The sequence below is a fragment of the Chiloscyllium plagiosum genome, unplaced genomic scaffold, assembly GCF_037043375.1.
Source record: "Chiloscyllium plagiosum isolate Xiang-an unplaced genomic scaffold, Cpla_swu_hap1 HiC_scaffold_36, whole genome shotgun sequence".
NCBI classification, from domain to species: Eukaryota; Metazoa; Chordata; class Chondrichthyes; order Orectolobiformes; family Hemiscylliidae; genus Chiloscyllium; species Chiloscyllium plagiosum.
In genome coordinates this window covers 66,824,501-66,847,685 of record NW_028270174.1, presented here as the reverse complement: position 1 = coordinate 66,847,685, position 23,185 = coordinate 66,824,501, and the positions used below count along the sequence as shown (strand labels likewise).

Genomic DNA, 23,185 nt, shown 5'->3' with positions numbered 1-23,185 from the left:
CATTTGCTATTTCCCCCCGCCATCTCTGGGATGCATTCTATCAGGGCCAGGAGACCCATCTACCTTTGGGCTCTTAGCTTTTTCAACAGTACCTCTTTACTGAGAATGATTAATTGTTTTAATGTCCACATCTGCCAATGCCTCCATAGGCCTGTGATAATGTGAGTACAGACACAGTATTTTCCTGTTTAGGCCAAGGCTGGTAGGTGTAGAGAATGCTGCATGACTAGAGAAATTGAGACTCTGGTCAAGAAAATGAAGGAGGGATATGGCAGGTATGGAGAGCTGTGTTTGTGTGACTCCCGAGAGGAGTATACTCTCGGGAAACTAGGAGAGCAAAAAGAGGACATGAGATAGCTTGGGAAATTGGTTTCAGGAGAATCCAAAGAGATTCAACAAATATACTATGGACAAAAGAGTAACCAGGCAGAGAATAGCAACCCTCAAAAATCAGTAAGGCTGTCTATGGAACCGCAGGCGGTGGGAGAGATTCTGTAAGTATTTCACATCAGTTTTTACTGAAAAATGATATGGAAGCTGGAGAGTTTGGAGAAATAAATAGTGATAACTTGGCAATTGTTCATATTACAGTGGAGGAGGTACTGGATGTCTTAAAAAGCAGAAAGGTGGATAAATCCCAGGAATCTGAGCAGGTGTATCCCAGAACTTTGTGAGAAGCCAAGGAAGTGATTGCTGGGCCCCTCGCTGAGATATTTGTATCATCGATTGCCACAGACAAGGTGCTGAAAGATGGGTGCCATTATTTGAGAAAGTTAAAAATCACACACCAGGTTATAGTCAAACAGGTTTAATTGGAAGTGTGCTTCCAATTAAACCGGTTGGACTATAACCTGGTGTTGTGTGATTTCTAACTTTGTACGCCTCAGTCCAACACTGGCATCTCCAAATCATTATTTGAGAAAGGTAGTAAGGAAAAGCCAGGGAACTATAGACCGGTGAGCCTGAAGTCAGTGGCAGGCAAGTTGTTGGAAGGGATTCTCAGGGACAGAATTTACATGTCATTGGAAAGGCAAGAAAAAATTAGGGATAGCCAGCACGGCTTTGTGCATGAAAGTCATTAACTTGGACTTGAGAAAGACACAAGGTTCCACATAACAGACTGGTTAGCAAGTTCAACACCATAGAATACAGGCGGAGCTAGCTATTTGGATACAAAATTGGCTGGAAGATCAAAGAGTCATAGATGTACAACACAGAAGCAGAGACCTTTCGGTCCAACCAGTACATGCTGACCAGATATCCCAACGCAATGTAGTCCCACCTGCCTGCACCCGGCCCATATCCTTCCTATTCATATACCCATCAAGATGCGTTATAAATGTTGCATTCGTCCAACCTCCACCACTTCCTCTGGCAGCTCATTTCATACACGTACCACCCTCTGTGAAAACGTTGCCCCACAAGTCTCTTTAAAGTCTTTCCCCTCTCATCCTAAACCTATGCCCTCTAGTGCTGGGATCCACCACCCCAGGGAAGAGACTTTGTCTATTTATCCTATCCATGCCCCTCATGATTTTATATACCTCTATAAGCTCACCTCTCAGCTTCCGACGCTCCAGGGAAAATAGCCCCAGTCTATTCAAAATCTATTCAACCCCCAGCTGAGCTCAAATCCTCCAATCCTGGTAACTTTCTTGTAAATCTTTTCTGAACCCTTTCAAGTTTCACAACATCCTTCAAATAGGAAGGAGACCAGATTTGTACGCAATATTCCAATAGTGACCTCACCAATGCCCTGTACAGCCACAACATGACCTCCCAACTCCTCTATGTAATGTTCTAACCATATGCTGCCTTTACTATCCTATCTACCTGTGGCTCCACTTTCAAGGAGCTATGAACCTGCACTCCAAGGTCTCTTTGTTCAGTAACACTCCTCAGGACCTTACCATTAAGTGTATAAGTCCTGCTAAGATTTGATTTACCCAAATGCCACTCCTCAGCCCATTAACTCATCTGATCAAGATTCCGTTGTACTCTGAGGTAAATGTTTTCACTGTTCACTACACCTCTAACTTTGGTGTCATCTCACTAACTATGCCTGCTATGTTCACATCCAAGTCATTCATATAAATGACGAAAAGTAGTAGATCCAGCACCGACCCTTGTGGCACTCCACTGGTCACAGGCCTCCAGTCTGAAAATCAATCCTCCACCACCACCCTCTGTCTTCTGCCTTTGAGCGAGTTCTGGATCCCAATTGGCTAGTTCTCCCTGTATTCCATGAGCTCTAACCTTGCTGAGCATTCAATGTCTTGGTGGAGGGTGCTTTTAGGACTGGAAGCCTGTGGTGAGCAAAATGCTGTCAGGCTGGGTGCTGGGTCCACTGCTTTTTGTCATTTATATCAATGATTTCCATGTGAATATTGGAGCTATGGTTAGTAGGTTTACAGTAGACACCAAAATTTGAGGTGCAATGGACAGTAAAGTTACCTCAGAGTACAATGAGACTCCGATCAAATGGGCTGAGGAGTGGCAGATGAAATTTAATTTAGATAAATGTGAGGTTCTGCATTTTGGAAAAGCAAATCAGGGCCGGACTTCTACACTTAATGGGAAGGTCCTGGGCGGTGTTGCTGAACTAAGAGATCTTGGAGTGCAGGTTCGTAGTTCCTTGAACGTGGAATCATAGATAGGCAGGGTAGTGAAGAAGGTGTTTAGTATTCTTGCCTTTATCGGTCAGTGCATTGAATACAGGCGTTGTGACGTCATTTTGCGCCTGTACAGGACATTGATTCAGTCACTTCTGGAATTCTGCTTTCAGTCCTGATCTCCCCGCTATCGGAATGATATTGTGAAACTTGAAAGGATTCAGAAAAGATGTGCAAAGATGTTTCCAAGGTTGAGGGATTGAGCTATAGGGAGAGGCTGAGGCTGAGGCTGTTTTCACTGGAGAATCGGATGCTGAGGGATGACCAAAGAGGTTGATAAAATCGTGAGGGGCATGGATAAGGTAAACAGCTCGGGTCTTATTCCTGTTTAGGTGAGTCCAAAACTAGAAAGCACAGGCGTGAGGGAAAAGATTGAAAAGGGATATTAGGGGCAAAGTTTCAAGCTGAACGTGATACGTGTATGGAATGAGCTGCCAGAGAAAGTGTGGAGGCTGGTACAGTTACAACATTTAAAACACATCTCATTGAATATGTGATTGGGAAAGGTTTAGAAGGCTATGCGCCAAGTGCTGGCATATGGGACGAGATTAATTTAGGATATCTGGTCGGCATGGACAATTTGGACTGAAGGGTTTGTTTCTGTGTTGTACATCTCTACGACACTAATAAATTAAAATTAAGGTCGGTTTCTCTTTTATGGAGAGTTAGCAGAAGGTCAGACAATTCTCCTTGGAGCTGAGAAGGTTAAGCAGTGATTTCGACCAGTAGTTGATTTGTTTCCAGGATATTTCATTTATAGAGAGACAGAGTGAGAAATTTTTAACGTCACAATTTTTAGTAACTACTTTCAGGTAACTGGCAAATAATGCAGGTTAAAAATGTGAAGATTATTTTACTCACTACGTTCTGAGCATCTGGAATAGTTTTAAAGACAGCTGAATGCAGATTCAGTAGCTATTGTCAAAACAAATTTGAAATTTAACTTTTTAAGGAAGGATTTGGAAGGCTATGTACAAATGGGAGGTGAGTTGGAACTGACTGGTACCATCTCCAGAGGGAGAGAGTACAGCCCCAATGGGCTGAATAGCTCCCAGCCCCTGTGCTCTGTGATACTGTCTCATTCACTATGAATGATGAAGCTCATCACAGGGCAGAGCTGTAGAGATGTACAGCATGAAAATACACCCTTTGGTTAAACTGGTCCATGTTGACCAGATATCCCAACCTAATCTAAGTCCCATTTGCCAACACTTGGCACATATCACTCTACACCCTTCCTATTCATATACCCATCCAGATGCCAAATGGTATAATTGTACCAACATCCTCCACTTCCCGACAGAAGATTCCATACACGCATCAACCTCGGTGGGAAAAAAAACTGCCCCTCTGATCCATTTTAAATTCTTCCCCTCTCATGTTACACCTATGCCCTCTCATTTTGGACTCTCCCACCCCAGGGAAATGACCTTGTCTATTTATCCTACCCATGCCCCTCCTGATTGTATAAACCTCTGAGGTCACCCCTCAGCCTCTGATGCACCTGGGAGGATCCCACCACTCAGGTCACAATGGGGCCTGGCTGATTGACACAGCTTCAGACCAATCGGAGAGTTGGCGTGATCTTCCAGCCAATGGGAGTGAATGAGGGGTGGGTCCAGCAGGCCACCACATGACCATCAGCTTTGCAGGCGCAGTGTCACTGTGAGGGGGGACTCAGTGAGTGTGAAGGGAGTGGGAGAGACAGCAGAGACTGGGAGAGAGATGGAGTTAATGTTGACTGGGAGGCTTGATAAACACTGTTTCAGTCTGCTAGACCTGAATTAGATACTCCGGGTAAATTGAAAGAACTGTGGATGCTGTAAATCACACAGAACAACTGAAAGTACTGGAAAAGCTCAGCAGATCTAGCAGCATCTGTGAAGTGAAATCGGTTCGCATGTTGGATTCGGTGACACATCCTCAGGAACCGATGCTACTGAGAAAAAAATGTTGGTTTTTATGCAGAAGGTAGGGGTTAAGGAGTAAATGATAGGGGGGGGGGGGAATAGAGTCCAAAGAGAGAGATAAGAGCAGTTGGACAAAAGAGTGGATAACGATTTGGCTGGGGGGGGGGGGAGAAGACGGTGAATAGCTGTTTATGGGGACTGTTAGTGGCTAACCATAGGTAGTGTGTAATGCTAGGCTATGTAATAACAAGGCCTGGTGTGTGGGGTAAGGGGCAAGGACACTAGGACGTGGGAGAGTTCACGACCTAAAATTATTGAATTTGATGTTGAAGCCAGAGGATTGTAGGGTCCCCGACTGGGAGATGAGGTGTTGTTCTTCCAGCTTATGTTAAAGTGTGGCGCTGGAAAAGCACAGCAGGTCAGGCAGCATCCAAGGAGCAGGAGAATTGACATATTGGGCATATAAGCACTTCATCAGAAATGTGGGAGTTGGGGGAAGAGGGCTGAGAGATAAATAGGGAGGGGTGTTTGGGGTTGGGGGGAAGGCAGCTACAAAGAGACTAGGTAGCGGTAGATGGGGTAGTAGTGAGAGGGTCGAATGGATAATTGGGAAGGAAGATGGACAGGTGGGACAGTTCAAGAGGCCAGTGCCGAGTTGGAGGGTTGAATCTGTGATAAGGTGGGGGAGGGGAGATGAGGAAACCTTGATGCCGTGTGGTTGAAAGGTTCCAAGGTAGTAGATGAGGTGTTCTTCCTCCAGGCGTCGGGTGGCTTGGATTTGGGGGTGGAGGACACCCAGGACTTGCATGTCCTTGGCAGCGTGGGGGCGGAAGGGATGTAGCTGAAGTGGTCGGCCACAAGGCGGTGGGGTTGGTTGGTGCATGTGCCCCAGAAATATTCCCTGAAATATTCCACAAGTTGGCGTCCTGACTCCCCAGTGTAGAGGAGACCACATTGAGAGCAAAGGACACAATAGTTGAGGTGTTTGGGTGGGCAGGGAAATTTCTGCTGGATGTGGGAGGATCCTTTGGTGCCTTGGCGGTGTGGGCACAGGTTTTACACTACTTGCAGTGGCACGCGAAGATGCTGGGAGCGGAGGATGGGTTGGTGGGGAGCGTGGACCTAACGAGAAAGTCACAGAGGGAATGGTCTCTGTGGAATGCTGAAAGGGGAGGGGAGGGAAACATATCTCTGGTAGGGTCTGATTGTAGGTGGTGGAAATGGCAGAGGATGATGTGTTGTATCTTGGTGGAAGGTGAGGAGTGGGGGGATCCCATCCTTGTTGGGGTTTGAAGGGTGGGGTTCAAAGGCAGTGATGTGAGAAGCGGAGGAGATACACTGGAGGGCATTGTTGACCACATGGGAGGGGAAATTACAGTCCTTGAAATAGGAGACCATTTGGTATGTTCTGGAGTGTTCTGCCAGCTTGTATCAAGCTTCACTGGAACACCGCAGTAAGCATGAGACAGAGATGTTGGACAGGGAACAGTCTTGTATGTTAAAGTGACGGGCAACTTGAAGCTCCGGGACCTTTTTGCAGCTACAATGTAACTCATCAGTCACCACTTCCACCACCACCACTGAGATGCTACCAGGTTCCTGTCTCCTCCACTAACAGCTTTCCACCCTCCCACCAGATTGTTATTCACTCCTTTGTCTTTCCAAATGTTCCTGTCTCTCTTTGCGCTCTGTCCCCACCTATTATTTACTCTTTAACCCCTATCTCCTGTAGTCCAAAGATGTACAGGTTCAGTGAATTGGCCCAGCTAAATTCCCCGTAGTGTTCAGGGATGTGCATTAGTCCGGGGAAATGGAGAGTAATAGGGAGGGGAATGGGTCTGGGTGAGATGAACTTCGGAGGGTGGGTGTGTAATTGTTGGGCCGAAGAGCCCGTTTCCACGCTGTAGGGATTCTACTTTTCCCAGCTGTTATCGGTTCTGATGAAGGGTCACAGAACCCGTGATGACCCTTGGTGTTTGCAGGAGGCGGAAAGGGGAGAGTGGCAGCAGAAACCGGATGAGATGTATCAGTGTAGTCTGGGAGGGTTTAGTCATACTCTGTGCAGGTCGTTAATCTGAATTAGAAAATCTTGGTCCCACATTTGCAGCAAAGGGGAAAACAGCTGTGGGCCTCAGGCAGTGAGAGGTCCTGGGTTATGGCCGCCATCTTTATTTGGGGCAAGGTACAGCAAGGCGCATGCACATGTCCTCTTTTGGGGGGGGGGGGTGATTTCAAGAGGAGTGTTTACACATCAAACACATACCAAGAGAAGTGTTCGCCTTCACTATTCACCTTGCACTGATTGTGAGCTTTGTTTTGCGAATTCATTTTCTAGGATATTAATTGAGAATAATTGAGACAGGGATCTCAAAAACAAGTTTCTACAGTCAGCGGAGTCATCAGGATCTGAATATCATTGGCATTTAACTGTAGAACGAGAAAGGTTTGTTCAGTCTGGGAAAATATCACCAATTGTTTTGTCAAGCAAAAATCAGAAGGATGTTCAAGTTCCTGGTCAGATCACCCTTTGGGTATGTGTTCAATTCTTGGCCCTGCAGCTGTGGAAGGAGGTATTGGCCTGAGAGAGAGCACAGATTTATCCAAATACCAGATTTAGTCCCAGTCACCCACTTCATGATGTTAACCTGTAAACTCCCTACTTCCAATTCCCTGCAAGCTTCTCCTTGAATTTCCTTGTGGACTCAAATTCCAGCACCATTTCAGGTGGAACGTTCCAGATTCTGACAACTGTCTGTTCATCCAGAAACTGCTGAAGTCCACGTTGACTCTGGGGTTACAAAGGGCTGAACTGAAAGATGAGATGCTGTTCCTGAGCTCCCATTGAGATGCATTGGAACAGTACAGGAGGCTGAGGGCAGTGTCGGTGTGAGCAGACATTGAAAATGACAAGGCTGTACTGAGAGTGCTGCTTGGCTTAATGAGAGTGTTTTGGAGTTGGGTGTAAACAGAGTGAGGTGAGACTGGGAGAAGGTGAAGCTGAAACTCAAGTTTAGTTCAGGCCATTCAGTAATTCACGTGGTCCCAATGGGAACAGCCAATTTCTCAGTGATACCTGCGGAGTATTTAAGTTTTTAAAGTATGACATATCTGCTGAAGTAAAATATTTTTTATCATAATGTACATGTTTGAAGTGAAGGAAGGTTGCTCACTCATTTAAATTTTCTTAATGGGAGTAACGAGATGAATGTAGAGAGATGTTGTGATAGGGCACCTCAGACCCGCGGTGTGGTCCTCTTGTACAGTGTGGGAAATAAGGGACGCTTCCAGTGTGCCTGACGGCTATGTGTGCTGCAAGTGTGTCCATCTGCAGTAACTGGGAAACTGCTTTTCAGACCTGGAGCTGTGAGTGGACTCACAGTGGAGCATCTGAGAATGTATGGACAGCACGTTTAGTGAGTTAGTCACACTGCAGGTGAGGGCTACACAGGCAGAAAGGGAATGGGTGACCATCAGATCAAGTAAAAGGCTCAGGAAGGGGGTGCAGGAGTCCCCAGTGGTCATCCCCTTCTCATACAGATACTGTATCCCGCTTGGGATTCTGTAAGGGCGGGAATGGGTGGGGTAGCTTCTCGGGAAATCAGCACCAGCCAGGGTCATGCCACCACAAAGAGCTCCGCTGCACAGAGCGGGAGGAAAGAGAGGAAACACGGCTATAGTGACAGGGGATTCAATGCTCAGGGTTAGGGCAGGCACTGCTGTGACCACAGACATGAATCCAGGATGGTATGTTACCTCCATAAAGCTAGGATCCGCAATATCATGGAGCGGGTGCAGGGCTTTCTGGAGCTGGAAGTTAAACAGCCCATGGTGGTGGAACACACAGATACCAACAACATCGCTAAACAGAGGGATGAGGGCCTGAAAGCTAGATATAGGGAGAGCAGAAATGCATTGAAATGTAGCTCCTGAAATGTAATAAGGTCAGACTTACTCCCAGTGCCATGTGCTCGTGAGAGCAGGAATAAGAGGGTAGATCAGCTGGATGTGTGGCTGGGGAAATGGTGTACCAGAGAAAGGTTTAGATTCTTCAGGCACTTGGACTGTTTCTGGGTGGGTCCTATACCAGCCTGACCGGTTACCCCTGGGCAGAGCTGAGGCAAATCTGATGGGGGCTTTTGCAGTTCCTTTGGTGAGGTTTTACCTAGTCTGGCAGGGGGTTGGGAACTAAAGTGTCGGCTTAGATGGGTCAGATTCAGGTCAGGGAATGGGAGGTAGAATATTAGTGATGTAGTTAGCGGCTCAGAAAGCCAAAGAAAAGGAGGATTAAACGAGGATTGAGTCCCTCTTCAGCCATCAGTCCTCTCAGAAATGTGAGTCAACAAAATATGGAGCTGTATACATGTCTATGACTCTGTGCTTCAGCAAAATGGTGGAAATCTGCAATAAGAACATAAATTGCTGGACATCCTCAGCAAGTCTGTCAGCATCTGAAATGGTGACAGATGCAGGAAACATTGCAACCTTGAAGAAGTGTTTAGATGATCACACCAAGATGTTACACGGAGTGCCAGAACGTGGGACTAGAACAAATAGGCGCTTGATGACCAGCATGGATACGATGGGGCTGGAAAGTTGATGTTTCGGGTCAGGACTATTCATCCGGACTGACAAACTGTCCTGACCCAAAACATCAACTTTCCTGCCCCTCTGATGCTGCCTGACCTGCACTTCCCCAGATCCACATTGTATAAACTCTGACTTCCAGCATCTGCAGCCCTTAACTATCTACACATCCCAGGAGTCAGGTTGGTGACCCTCCTTTACTCTCTCTCAATAACCAGGCTAGCTCCCCTTGGGAAAGGGGAACAAAGGTATACGCAGTACTCCAGGTGTGGTCTCACCAAGGTCCTTCCAGAAAGGGATCCCTGCTCCGGTACTCGAATCCTCTCACTAGGAAGGTCACACATCATTTACATTCTCCACTGCTTCCCACTCCTGCCTGCTTCTGAAAAGAGGGAATCTCAGAGAAACACGGAATAAAATGGGGTCAGAGTCTCTGGTATAAAACTGTTGAACACAATGCCTCCATCTTCTCCATACTGGTTATCAAGCGCACGTGCCTGGTGTAATCTTCGAAACACTTCTTCCAGGCTGCAATGTTTCCTGCATCTCTCACCATTTCAGATGCTGCCAGACCTGCTGAGGATCTCCAGCACTTTTTGTTTTCTCTGTTGTAGAGTACTGAAAGGGGGGATTTGCAGTTGAGAATTTCACATTGAATTTCATGTTCAATTTTGATGGTTACTGGATCCGTGCCGATCTGAATATCATTGGCCTTTTCATCTGGATGGAAAGGTGTGCATTCTGTCCGTGGACGAATATTTCAAATGTCAGTGTGGCTGGAAAAAGTACTGAGCCAGCGAAGTCTGTGTTAGCGGGGACTGTGGAGAGAGATTTCATTGGTTTTTGAAAGTCTTAAAAATCATGGCACATTTCCCAGGAACAGTTAAGCCCCAGATTGGTTTTGTATGAGGACAATTAACCATGAAACCAGAAAGACGAAAGGATTCCTGCATCATGGAAAAAGCTGTGAAAATGGAATTGTTGTAACGGAGTGAATTATCGATCATGGATTGTAATCCATTGGTGTTGTCACATCGGTTCCAGCACCGTGGGGAAACACGGGAAATGTGATGAGTGCAGTGTAGGTTTCAGTTATTAAACTGGAAAAGGTACAGAAGAAATTTACAAGGATGATGCCAGGTCTCAGGGGTCTGAGTTACAGGGAGAGGTTGGACAAGCGAGGACGTTTTTGTTTATAGCAGAGGAAACCGAGGGGGAATATATTAAAGAAGTGTATAAGATCATGAGAGGCATGGGTAAGGTGAATGCACTCAGTCTTTTTCCCAGGGAATAAGGACTGGAGGGTATCAGTTTAAGGTTAGAGGAGAAAGACTGAAAGGGAACATGAGGGGCAACTGTTCTACACAGAGGGTGGTATGTATGTGGAATGAGCTGCCAGTGGAAGTAGTTGAGGCGGGTCTGTTAACAACATCTAAAGGGCATTTGGACAAATACATGGATAGGAAAGTTTCAGAAGCAAGGTAAAAACAATGACTGCAGATGCTGGAAACCAGATTCTGGATTAGTGGTGCTGGAAGAGCACAGCAGTTCAGGCAGCATCCGAGGAGCTTCGAAATCGACGTTTCGGGCAAAAGCCCTTCATCAGGAGCAGATGAACCAAGTGCATGGAAATGGGGTTACCGTGGATGGACATTCTGATCGGCATGGGCCAGTTTGGGCCAAAGTGCCTGTCTCTGCTGTTGGATTCTATGACTAAGTGCATTTGCTATTTCTCCCCCTAACTCTGTTGGTATCTTGGGATGTATTCCATCAGGGCAATGAGACTTGTCTACCTTTAGCTCCATTAGCTTGCCCAGCTCTAACTCCTTCGTGAAAATGGTCTTTCTAGGTCCTCACCTTCCTCAGTCTCCTTATCAATTACTGGCATGGTCTTCGTATCCTCCACTGTGAAGACTGACTGCTGTGTACTCATATTCCTAAACCCTGCTGGATAGGAATAACTGGGCACAGAACTCTGAGAGGTCTTCTTTGAGTCTTTATTGATGAGACATGGCAGTTACCTGGATCGTGTACATGCAGAACACCTCCAGGCAGCATCAGGTAACTCCCCGTCTGTCCGATGTGCCACTCTCATTCTTCTACCTTTGTGGTTTGTGACTTTGAATAGAGACACACTCTCAGGATTATCTCCATGGCAACAGCAGTTTAAAAAGTCTAGTTCAGTTCAGCACTTTGTGGTTAAACCACACACCCCTCCCCCACAGCTCTGTGGCTCAGTCAGGTATCTGGCAGGCGCTTCAGTTTCAGTGGGGCTGTCTGTCAGGATTCTGATGTGGAGGAACCGGGGTTGGGGTGGGATGGACAAAGTTAAAAACCACACAACACCAGGTTATAGTCCAACAGGTTTATTTAGAAGTACAAGCTTTTGGAGTGTGCTGTGATTTTTAACTTGATCAGGATTATCTCTATGGTAACAGTTAAGTGCTTCAACAATTACAGAGGCCATATGTTCCCCACACAATAGGTTCCCTTCCAGCAGGGTAAACTGCTATTCTGTCCCTGGAGATAGCTACTCATTACATTTTATCCCGAATCCCATCAAGCTTTCTGTTAATCTTTGAAGTTTTTCTAATCTCCTGGTTTCACCTTGGTCTTTACCAATTTGTGTGCTTTCTATTTCAATTTGACAGACTCCATTATTTCCTTAGCCACCCATGGCAGATTACTCCTTTTCCTACAGTCCTTCCTTTTCACTGATATATGTTTTTACTGAGCACTTTGAAAAATTGCTTTGATATTCCTCCACTGTCCGTCAACTGTCCCACCGTAAAGTCTTTGCTTCCAGTCTATATTAGCCAACTCCTGCCTCATCCTATTGCCGTCTCCTTTGTTTAAGCACAGGATCTTGGGATTGGATTTAATCTTCCTGCTTTCCATCTGTGTTCTAAGTTCAACCAGACTTCTCACGTGGGGAGGCGGTGTTTTGGGTTTCATTGTCAGAGACCTTGGCTTTGTAGTATAGGATAGATATTCACAACAGAGTATTCTGGACGCTGTGAATGTCCTACACAGTCGTACACCACAAATCACTGTCTCCCCTCAGTGTAAAATTGCAAAATCATTATCTACTACTTGCTTCCTCACTATCTAAATTTGGAACGCTAATCCACCTGAGTATCCTGCATTTTCTGAAGGTGGTGAGTTTTGGATTCAGCTTCCCAGTTATTACCGTAAGAAGATAAGCACTGGGCACAGGAGAGGCAATGCAGCCCTTCGAACCAGCTCCACCATTTAATACAATGATGACTGAGCTCACCTCGCTCTCAGCTGGATTTTCCCACCTGCGCTCTCTCACCCTTCAACTCATTGCAAATGAAACATCTGTATCTTTTCATTAAGTTTGCTCATTGCTCTGGCATCCACTGCATTTTGAATAGGGAATGCCACAGATTCAGAACACATTGAGATAGGTACATTCTTCTTCATGAGAATAGAATAGAGTCCCTATAGTGCAGAAACAGGGTGTTCACCCATCGAGTCCACACCAACCCGAAAGTGAGCATCCCATTTAGACCCATCCATTCCCTGTAACCCTGCATTTCCTGTTGTTAATTGTCTAACTGGCACATGCGTGGACCCTGTGGGCAATTTAGCATGGCCAATCCATCAAACCTGCACATCTTTGGACTGTGGAAAGAAACCGGAGCACCCAGAGGAAACCCATGCAGACATAGGGAGAATGTGTAAACTCCACACAGTCACCAAAGGCTGGAATCAAACCTGGCTCTCTGACGCTGTGAGGCAGCAGTGCTAGCCACTGAGCTACCTCTCTTAAAATTTGCTGCCCCTTATTAACATCCCCACCCCGCAATTGGCTGAATGTATATTCCTTACGTCAGAACTCGGGTTGTCTAAGCAGATGTCTCAGTAAAACCCAGTGACAGCCCACTTGTCCTGTGTGTCTGAATGGGGATCCAACACCCTCCAGCCCACAGTTTTCATTCACTTTCCAGAGGCTTCATGGGGACAACAACTCCCACAATCCCTGAGGCAGGGACCACACATGTGGGGAAACCCGGCACTGTACATGTACGGAATGTGGGCGTGTTTTGGAGCATTTGTTTTGGGTAACTAGCGGAAAGCATTCCACACTGACTGGCTGGAGATGGGACGCATCTACTTATAGTATTGATCGGTTGGGGGGGGGGGCGCGGTCAATGTGCCATCACACCCACGTGGAACCAAGTTCCATCCCCAACTCATTGTAATGCTGGGAATCGACCTATGGGAAACGAGGAAGGATCTGACCCATTCCCCCAGACTGAAGGTTCCTCTTCTGTCCAGGATCTGCCACCTCATTTTCTGTTTCCTTTTGTTTCATTCTGCTCTTACATTATTGACTTGCAGCAACTGAAGGGAAAGGAAGTGAACCCAGAAACGGTGCAGAGTCTAACCAGGGATGGGAAGTGGTGGCATGGATCTGTTTATCAGCAACTCCATGAGAATGAGGAGGGTGTACATTAGGGGGTAGCAGAGGCAGAACAGTGGGAGAGCGTAAGTGGGCTGGAGGTTTACAGCTTTGGGGGAAGAAAGGGGAAAAATATTCCAGAGAAATTAGAATTGTCTGTTCTGAATTTCTAATCTGTACATATTTCTTTATACAGGGTGCGAGATGGTGAAGATTTGCAGACTGAAATCTCAAAATCATGTGCCGATCGTGATTAAGTTAACCAGCATTTGAAGAACCAAAGATAGAGACTCACTCGGTCAAAATCCTGAACACTCTCCCTCCCAGCATTGTCGGTCTCTCTGCACCAAATGGACTGTGAATGGTTCAAGACAGCAGCTCACTACCATCTTCTCAAGGATAACTGGAGATGGGGCATAAATGCTGACTGAGCCAGTGATGCCCATTTCCTGGAAATGGGTTCGCTCTCTAGTTGCTGAAAAGCGGTTGATGTTACTGCAGGATGATGAGGGATGCTGAGTGCATCCTCCAGGAGGCAGCACCATCACATAGCCCCTGCCTACACCCACACAGTAACACAGCAACGTCACTGGAACAAAAGGTGGTGAAGACAAAGGAGGACTTTGATGAATTTACCTCGAAGAACTATATCTAAGGGGATTGGGGACACAGCAGGAACAGGAGCCTGAGCTGGATGGTCAGCTGGTTCCCATTGAATGGTGGAGCAGGATCGAATAGCCGAATAGCTGCTTCCTGCTATCTCCCAGGTATGTATATAGCCATGGAGCCCGAGTAGGAAGAAGTAGGCAGGGCAGGGATTCTCCTGGAGATTGCACCTCCACATCAGTTTTCAGTGAGGGAAGGTTTGATGGATTTTATTTAATATTTGTCTTTTACATTTAAAAAAAAATAAATTTGCAAACCTTGTGTTCAAGTTTATCCCAGAATAAAAGTAAAAGAATCGAAACGATCTGAATATAAGTTTTTAAAATTTCAAACTCCCTGTAAAACAAAATGCTGTCTATTCCCGGATACCATCACTTACCAGTTGCTCAAACTCCAGGGAAATATTCCCTCCCTGACTGAACCTTTGGTTTGATTTAACTGCTTTTCAGTTCTCGTTCTGTGAGCTGTGAAGCGTTCTTTTTCCCCCATTTCTCCGAACCAGAAATGTTATCTCACACAGCTGTGCAACCTTCCCACCATCAACATCATCATTTCGCCATTTTGCTTTTTGTTACCAGCAGTAAGCCACCCGTGTAACCAATTGAATATTTCCAAACAAGACCCCTTACAGGCAAAGCAAACCATTACAAGTGACAGAGTGAGAAGGGACTAAATCAAGGTAGAGTTGTAGGGAGGGGGCAGCGATAGAGATAAAGCACGTATCCCCTGCTGTGCCCACCTCTATCTAAAGGCATTGAGAGCATTGATACACACCACATGCTCCTTCTCCAGGCACACCCTGCAGTGTAGCCTTTATCCTCAATCATAGAATAAAATCCCTACAGTGTGGAAGGAGAGCATTGGCTCATCAAATCCCACCGACCATCTGAAGAACATCCCACCCACTGCACTCCATCCCTGTAACGCTGCATTTCGTATGGCTGATCCACCTAGTCTGCACATTCCTGGACACCATGGGCAACGTAGCACGACTGATCCACCTCACCTGCACATCTTTTGACTGTGGGAGGAAACCAGAGGACTGACACTAACATGGGGAGAATATGGAAACTCCACACAGGCCGTTGACCAAGGCTGGCCTCTGACCTTGTACCTGGTGTTTTGAAGCAGAGGTGCTTCAATCCCAATATATTAATCAAAATAGATGATCCCTGCTCATTGTCACATTGCTGTTTGTGTAGCCTTGTGCTCAGAGAGACATCCTGATGTTCAGAAAGTGGCAATATAAATTCAGTCAACTCCAGCCCAGTTAATGTGGTTAACACCAACAACATCAATATTCCAACAGTGTCATCATGTACAAGGTCCACTCCTGACTCTGATTAACAGTAACTGCAGAATCAGAGTCCTGCAGTGATGTGTGAACTCTACCCCACACAGAGCAGGTGGATGACCACTTCCCTGTGTCCACTCACTGGTCTCAATCATGTTGAAGATGCAGCAAATCCCTTGTCACACAGAGAGGTAAACAACTCCTACCCACTGTGAACCCTCGGGTGTATCAGCAGGAGGGATGAATCACTGAAACCCTTTTCACACACTGAGCATCTGAATGGCCTTTCCCCAGGGTGGGCTCACTGGGGTCTCAGCAGATCAGAAGACTGGGTGGATCCTTTCCCACACATGGAGCAGGTGAATGGCCTCTCCATGGTGGGAAAGCACTGATGTCACTGCAGGAGAGAGATTTGAATGAATCCTTTCTAACATATGGAGCAGGTGAAGAGTCTAAATCCTCTGTGCCCTCTCTGGTGCCTCAGCAGATTGCAAGAGCGAGTAAATCCCTTCCCATACATGGGGCAGGTGACCAGCCTCTTCCCAGTGTGACTGTGCAGTGAGTGTCCCGCTGGGAGGAGTAAGTGAATTCCTTCCCACAATCCCCACATTTACACAACCTCTACCTGGTCTTTTCACATTGGGGTCTTCCCAAATGACATGACCAGTTAAATCTTCAACCACATGCACAACACAAATGGTTTCTCTGGGCTGGGAATGCTGCTTTCCCCTTCCATATTATGTATAATGTTCGGGACGTGCGGAATTGGGTGCGTTAAATGTGATGTTAAAGCTGGGTTTCCCATCTGTGAACTCTCTCTGTAAAACAAATTTATCTCCTTCATTACTACAGCTCCCAACACCAACTCTCCCTTTAGTTCTCCTGAAATTCTCAATTTGGACTAATGCAATCATGTGGCTTTCTCTCACTTGTTTCTGAAAGTAAATTAGGATGATTTTGAATAACTGGAGCTTACTAGCCAACCTTGTTCCTACTCTATCATATACGACTTTTAACCCATGGGAAATGTGTTACCAGCTTCGATGACCGTTATAATGCTCTGACCACTTCTATGGAGTCGGTATAAGTTGATTCTAACAATTATCAATAGATTGTATCTAAACAGGATGCCCACACAACAGTAGGCGCTCTGACACTCAATGCCCGTAAGTTGTTATTTTTCTTAAAGCCCCACATGTGTCTGGCAATCTGGCAATACAATTGAAGATAGTTTATACAGTAACCTTACAGTCTTAGTTGCCAATTCCAATCCATGAAGCAGTCAGTAACATTCCCCAGTGAATTGAATTCTATTAGCAGCTTTGTCCTGTCAGGAGAGATTGAGGAGCCTGAAGCTGTCTTCTCTGGAGGACTGAAATATGAAACACTTGAAATGAACAAAATTCTTCAAGAGCTCAATAGGATAGATATAGGACGACGTGCACCCTGGCTGATATGTCTTGAATGAAATAAGCACTAACTGCGGTGTCTTTACCCAAAATCCCCTTTAGCTGCATAAATGTTCAAGATTTATTTGCTGCTCTAATTCCACTCTCTTATTGAATCCCATTTGTAACTGCTGTAATTTTGGTTGCCGTGCAAATTGGTAACATTTGATTCAATCTATCCTGAAACCTCTCTGTATCTGTGTCTCGCTTTTGTTCACCAAGACCCTCATTCAATTTGACCTCTTTACAAACCCTGCCCTGATATTTCCCTAGAGGGCTCAAAATTAAATGTCCACAGAATTGTTACTGCACAAAAGGAGGCTGATTGGCTCATCAGCTCTCCAAAGGATCACCTCACCGAATGCTATTCTTCTACCTTTACCCCATAAACCTTCCCATTCGTCCTCTTCCAATAACTGTTCAGTTCAATTCTATTCTCTTCATTATACCTGGCTCCCATTGTACTCTTTGGCAGTGCATTCCTGACCATAAACTTTCTCTGCATGAAAACACTTTGTATCATGTTACATGTGCTTCTTTTGTCAATGCCTTGACATCGGTGCCTCCTCATTATTGATTCTTTCATGAAAGAGAGCAGTTTCTCCTGGTCTACTCTCAATAGATCCCTTTTGGAGGTATCTTTACCCAGTATCCCTTGGGATGGTGAATATCATCTCTCCCGGTCACAGGAGACCAGTGCGAGACCATTCAGGTGCTCTCACTGTGCGGCTGGGTTCAGGACACCATCCAACCTCACTGTACTCCAGTGAATACTCACTGGGGAGAGACCATTCACTTGCTCTGAGGTTGGGAAGCAATTCACTCAGATATCCAGCTTTGTGAAACACCGGCAAGTTCACAAGTAACCACAGCGATTGGATTTATTTTGTTTGTTCATGGGATCATGGCATCACTTGCTGGGGCAGCATTTCTCATTCATTCTGACTGCCAAGAAGATGGTCCAGGGTCAACCCCATCATTCAGGGTCTGGATTCACATGTAGGCTGGTCAAGGTCAGAATTAACACAGTTTCCGAGACCCAGTGACATGAAGAGTTGATTTCTGGCCTATTATTTATGTAATGATAATGAATAACTTTTGCAGTTGAATTAAAAGTGAAAGACCAAAATGTGTGTTATTCTGATTGAGCACGCCCTCCTGTTTTCTCAGTTTTTATTGATCGTCTCATTCCCCTCGCACCAGAACCTGTTCCAGAGAGTGTTACAGAAAAGGCAGAATGGTCAGCTGCAGCTGGTCACCTGACTGATCACTGGACCCAAAGGTTCACTCTCCACAGATGCTGCCAGACCTGCTGAAAATTTCTTTTTTTTATTTCTGATTTCCCAGCATTTGCAGATGGTTAGTTTTTCAATATTCATCTTGTCTGTTGCAGAGGAGTTTATTGATGAGTTTAGAGAGTTTTGAATGGCAGAGCAGGGTTGAGGGGCTGAATGTCCACCTCCCCTTCCAGTGAAAGTTGTCCATCTGCAACTTGTGTCAACATTTCCCCTTGCTGCTCACTTCACATCCATGTTTAAAACACTGTTACTGACTGAACAAACCTCCTGTGTTTGAGCTTAAACCTGCTAATGTTCAGTGTACCTCCCCTGCCACCCAGGTTTAACTGTCATCGTGGCATGCTGTCTCGTATTACTGCGGGAATGCCCACAATGGACTCAGCCTGGAGTCTGTATCCCAGGGGATCCACAAACCCGGTTTATTTCCTCCTTCCTCTTTCATTCTGGCTATTGAACTCTCGGTTTCAATCCATTCTCCTGTCATGCTCTTCAACATGCCCATGTGGGTGGGCTAGAGGCAGCTGGGATTTAATGAGGGGAAGTCGGGATTAGGCGGAAGCACGAGGAGCGGTGACAGCAAAGACAGTTCTCATTGTAACGGCAGAGTTTCTCCGTGACCCAGTGAGTGGTGAGGCACCTGAGATTGTGGGGGGAGACAGATTCAATCAGAGATTTGGAAAACACTCAGACACTGACCAACCCATCTGATTGTTAACTCAGACTGAAAGACAGAAAGAAAGATGCACATTTAGATAGCACCTTTGATGACCTGGGGCAATAAAACCTGCTTCCATCCCAATGATTTCAACCACAAATCTCTGAAAACACAGGCACAAAGCTTCCTACTTGTACCAGTTGTCTCTCAGCCTCCTCTTGAGAAAAGAGTTTTAAGCTGTTTAGACTCTCCTGGTGATTATAACCTCTGTGTTCCTATAAGATTTGTGACTGAACCTTTATTTTACTGTTCCTTGTGAGTGATGCCAGCAGCAAAAACAGTTCCTGACCTGTGTGGGTTTCGATTGGAGTATTTGTATTTAAAAATTCATTCTCACCCTCACGTAGAGTGTGAAATTGATGTAAAACAGAAGGAAAGGATTGAGTGAGAACCCACAGAAACACAAAGGCAGCATGTGTACCTGAGCTGAATGAACCGGGCATCAGGAAAATGTGATGACAATCACAACTCGTTCGAATCCCTGAGGTGCAGAAAGAGGCTACTCAGCTCATCGAGTCTGCAATGACCTGCTCTCCCACCCTCCCTCCATAACCTCTCATTTACCATGGCTAACCCAACCCGCTAAACCTGCACACTACAGGTCATGTTAGCACAGCCAATAGAGCAAACCTGCACATCTGTGGGAGGGTCACAGATTACATCCAAATGCTCGGAATTGTGGATGATGTCTCACGAATATTTGACTCTGATACAAATGTTCTGTTTTTAAAAATAAAATCTGGGGCAAACTGCAACCAGAAAGATTTCCAATTATCTCTGGAGGAAGAGAATTCAAACTCGTGCCATTGACCCAGGGAACACAGTGAAGTCACAGAGGTCTGGGAACCATCAGAAATTTAACAGGTTGTAAGCAAGGTGGGGGTGAGACAAGGACAAAAAGACAGTCTGTCACATAGGGGAAGGCAGGAGAGATTAAACAGCAGAAATGGTAGTCCCTCAAGGCCACAGGGAATAGAGTTCGGGCTGGGATTGAAACTAGGAAACAAGGTGTGCAGCTGTCAAAGAAATACATTGAAAAAACAGATAATAAGAACATAGAGGGCAGAGTTCACAGTCTGAGATTGTTGCTGTCAATGGGGAGTACAGAATGCTGTAAAGCCTGGATAGTTCTATTACAGCCAACACATACAGGATGGGCCAAGTGGCCGCGATCTGTGCTGCAACTTTCTGATAAATTTATTCCGACATTTGGATATCAAGTCTGATGATGCTCATAAATTCTCAAATTCGACTTGAGTTTAATATGCTGGAGAAATGTCAAATAAATCACATTGATCCCATTCTGCAGACTTTAGTCCGCAGCCTTGCATGTTCCAGCATCTCAGTTACATCCATGACCTTTTGTCCTAATGTGATGGTGGTTACTGCTTCTGCCACCCCATCAGTGAGTTCCTGCTCCTCACCATCTCTGAGTGAAATGAAGTCTCCCCTCCCCTTCTTTCTGAGAATTAGTTTCAATCTAAAGCCTTCAGTTTCTGACCTCTCTGTTAATGAATAGCTCCTCCCTATCCACTCGATCTGGATTCCTCAGCATTTTATCACTTCAATTAAATCTCAGCTCATCCTCTTCGGAAATCATCCCCAGCCTATCCAACTTTTCCTCAGAGCAGAAATTTCCAATCGGAGAATCATTCTGATCAATCTCCTCTGTACCCTCTCTGGTGTGATCACATTAACCCTGGAATAAGGGGATCAGAAATGTGTGCAGTACTTTAACTGTGGTCAAACAAGTGTTCCTGACATTTCCCGTGTCACCTCCGTGTTCTTGTGGCTGTCGCTCACACAAGAAGTGTCCTGGATTTCCCACATGGAACTGGATGTGCACTCCATGAGGCTGGGATTCCCTACCATGTGTTTATTTGTTAACTAATCCTAAATTAACTTCAGATTAAAACAAGATTATCAGCTACCCACCAATCACCTTCTTCCATTATACTCAAGTCAACTTACTTTTTAAAAATATCTTTAAAATTATTACTATCTAAACACAACAGGCTTTAATTTGCTGATCAAGTATTCAGATGTCTCCACTGTTACAATCACTTGAAGATTATCTTTACATTCAGCTACATTTGGTGAATTGAACACTGATTGTAAATATATGAATATCAAACGGACTTGAGTTTTATGATAATTAATCCAGTCTGACATTCTTGTTGGGTAATATCTTGAAGAGAACTGTCCTCAGAACTCCAGCTGTGCTCTGACTTCATTGACAACAGTCCATGGCTGGACTGCAGATCTTCGATCTGTTCTGTTGTTTCCCGGATTGCGTCACTTTGTCTATCACTTGCTGCTTATGCTGTTTGGAACACAAGTAGTCCTCTTTGGGAACTTCATCAGGTTAACACCTCATTTTTAGGTATTCCTGTTGCTTTAATCTGTAAGTTTTGTTGGAGTACAATTTTATTGCTGTTGGTGGAAGGAAAGAGCTAAACTCTTACACTGTCGGCCCCATACACAAGAAGCTACATGCAGTGTCATGAACACTGAAAGGCCAAGACATGAAATACGAGCAACTCTGTACAATGATGCAGGATCACAACAGCAGCAAGGGGAGTTTAAGATCCAACCCGACATAGGAGTATGGAAAGAAGCAGCTGATCAGATTGTCTCATTCATAGTCACAAAGAAACTCTGTGAGATTATTGTACTGTTGGGGGTGAGGATGGAGGAGGTTGGGGAGATGGAGAGCCCTTCAAAAGAAACTAATCTGCCTGAGAGTTATGGGATTGACTTGATTGCCATGCATTTAACAGAAAGCTAATTGAAACTGTTTTTATCCCCAATAGATAACAAGGCATCAGAAACAAACCCCAGGATACATGGTTCAGGGATGGATGTCAATAGCCAATCAACATCCAACTCTTTCAATGAATAAAGGAAAATAAAAGTCTCTAACCAGTGTGAATCTGCATGTTCACTGATGTTGTGAACATTTCCAAAACTAAGTTCTCTATATGCAAAACTTTATGAACTGCCAAAACCATTGTTCATTACTTGGTGTGAACAAGAGAAAAAAAAATCCTTCAACTTGTGGTTATGAGTAAATTGACTGGTGTATCAACAGCTTCTCCCAGTCTGACTGGTTTGGCCAGTTTCCAGGTGGGATGGGTAAAGAATTCCCTTCTGGCATTCCCCACATTTCCAGAGTCGGTCCCTAGTTTGGCTGCACTGGTGTTTTGCCATTTCGGATAAATGCTGGCAGACTGTTATACACACCGTTACACCCCCCTCCCCCACCCCCGAACCCAGTATAAAACAGTAAACATTATCTCTTGCTGTGGAAGGAGAGACTGTATTAGTCTGTGTAGGAACACTGAGCAGATTTACTCAATGACAATTTAATCGGTGACCAGAGCAAGTTAAGCAAGTCCAAATAAAATGCATTATAGCACAGAGAGAGGCCCATCAAATCCAAACTGGCTCTCTGTAGCAGAATCCCATATTCTCACTCCCTATACTTCCCCCAAACCCTGCAAGTTTACTTCCCTCAGATCTGATATAATTGTTTTTATCAATTATTCATCTTCTCCTCTGCCTGCACCACCAAAATAGGCAGTATGTTCTGCATATTTCCAGCCAATACAGACAGCAGAAACACTGGCTCATCTCCCACTGTCTCAAAGTGGGGGTGGTGTTTTTGCCAGTTTGATGGTGAGTTTGGTGTTGGAGCGGATGGGGGTGGAGGTTTTTGTTGGTTTGATGGTGAGATTGGGGAGGCGCAGTGGTAGTTTGGTGCACTGATCTTTACACCGCTGAGGCTAAACGCCAGCTCACGGACACCTCCTCCTACTGCCCCCTTGACCATGACCCCACCACCAAACCATCATCTCCCAGACCATCCATAACCTCATCACCTCAGGAGATCTCCCATCCACCGCCTCCAACCTCATAGTCCCACAACCCCGCACCGCCCGTTTCTACCTCCTGCCCAAAATCCACAAATATGACTGCCCCGGCCGACCCATTGCCTCAGCCTGCTCCTGCCCCACCGAACTCATCTCTGCATACCTCGACACGGTCCTGTCTCCCTTAGTCCAAGAACTCCCCACCTACATTTGGGACACCAACCAAGCCCTCCACCTCCATGATTTTCACTTCTCCGGCCCCCATCCTTATCTTCACCATGGACATCCAGTTGCTAT

The 23,185-nt window shown here is 45.5% G+C and overlaps 1 long non-coding RNA gene across 5 annotated transcripts in view; it reads left to right on the top strand.

The window, feature by feature from the left end:
- The window catches only part of LOC148139977 (uncharacterized), a 51,453-nt gene extending 29,505 nt beyond the window's left edge, over positions 1 to 21,948 (top strand). For all 5 annotated transcript variants that reach the window (XR_015753276.1, XR_015753278.1, XR_015753275.1 and 2 more), the window contains exon 4: positions 21,830 to 21,948. This is a non-coding gene — a long non-coding RNA (uncharacterized LOC148139977). The remainder of the gene's footprint in view (positions 1 to 21,829) is intronic.
- The last annotated feature ends 1,237 nt before the right edge of the window (positions 21,949 to 23,185 follow it).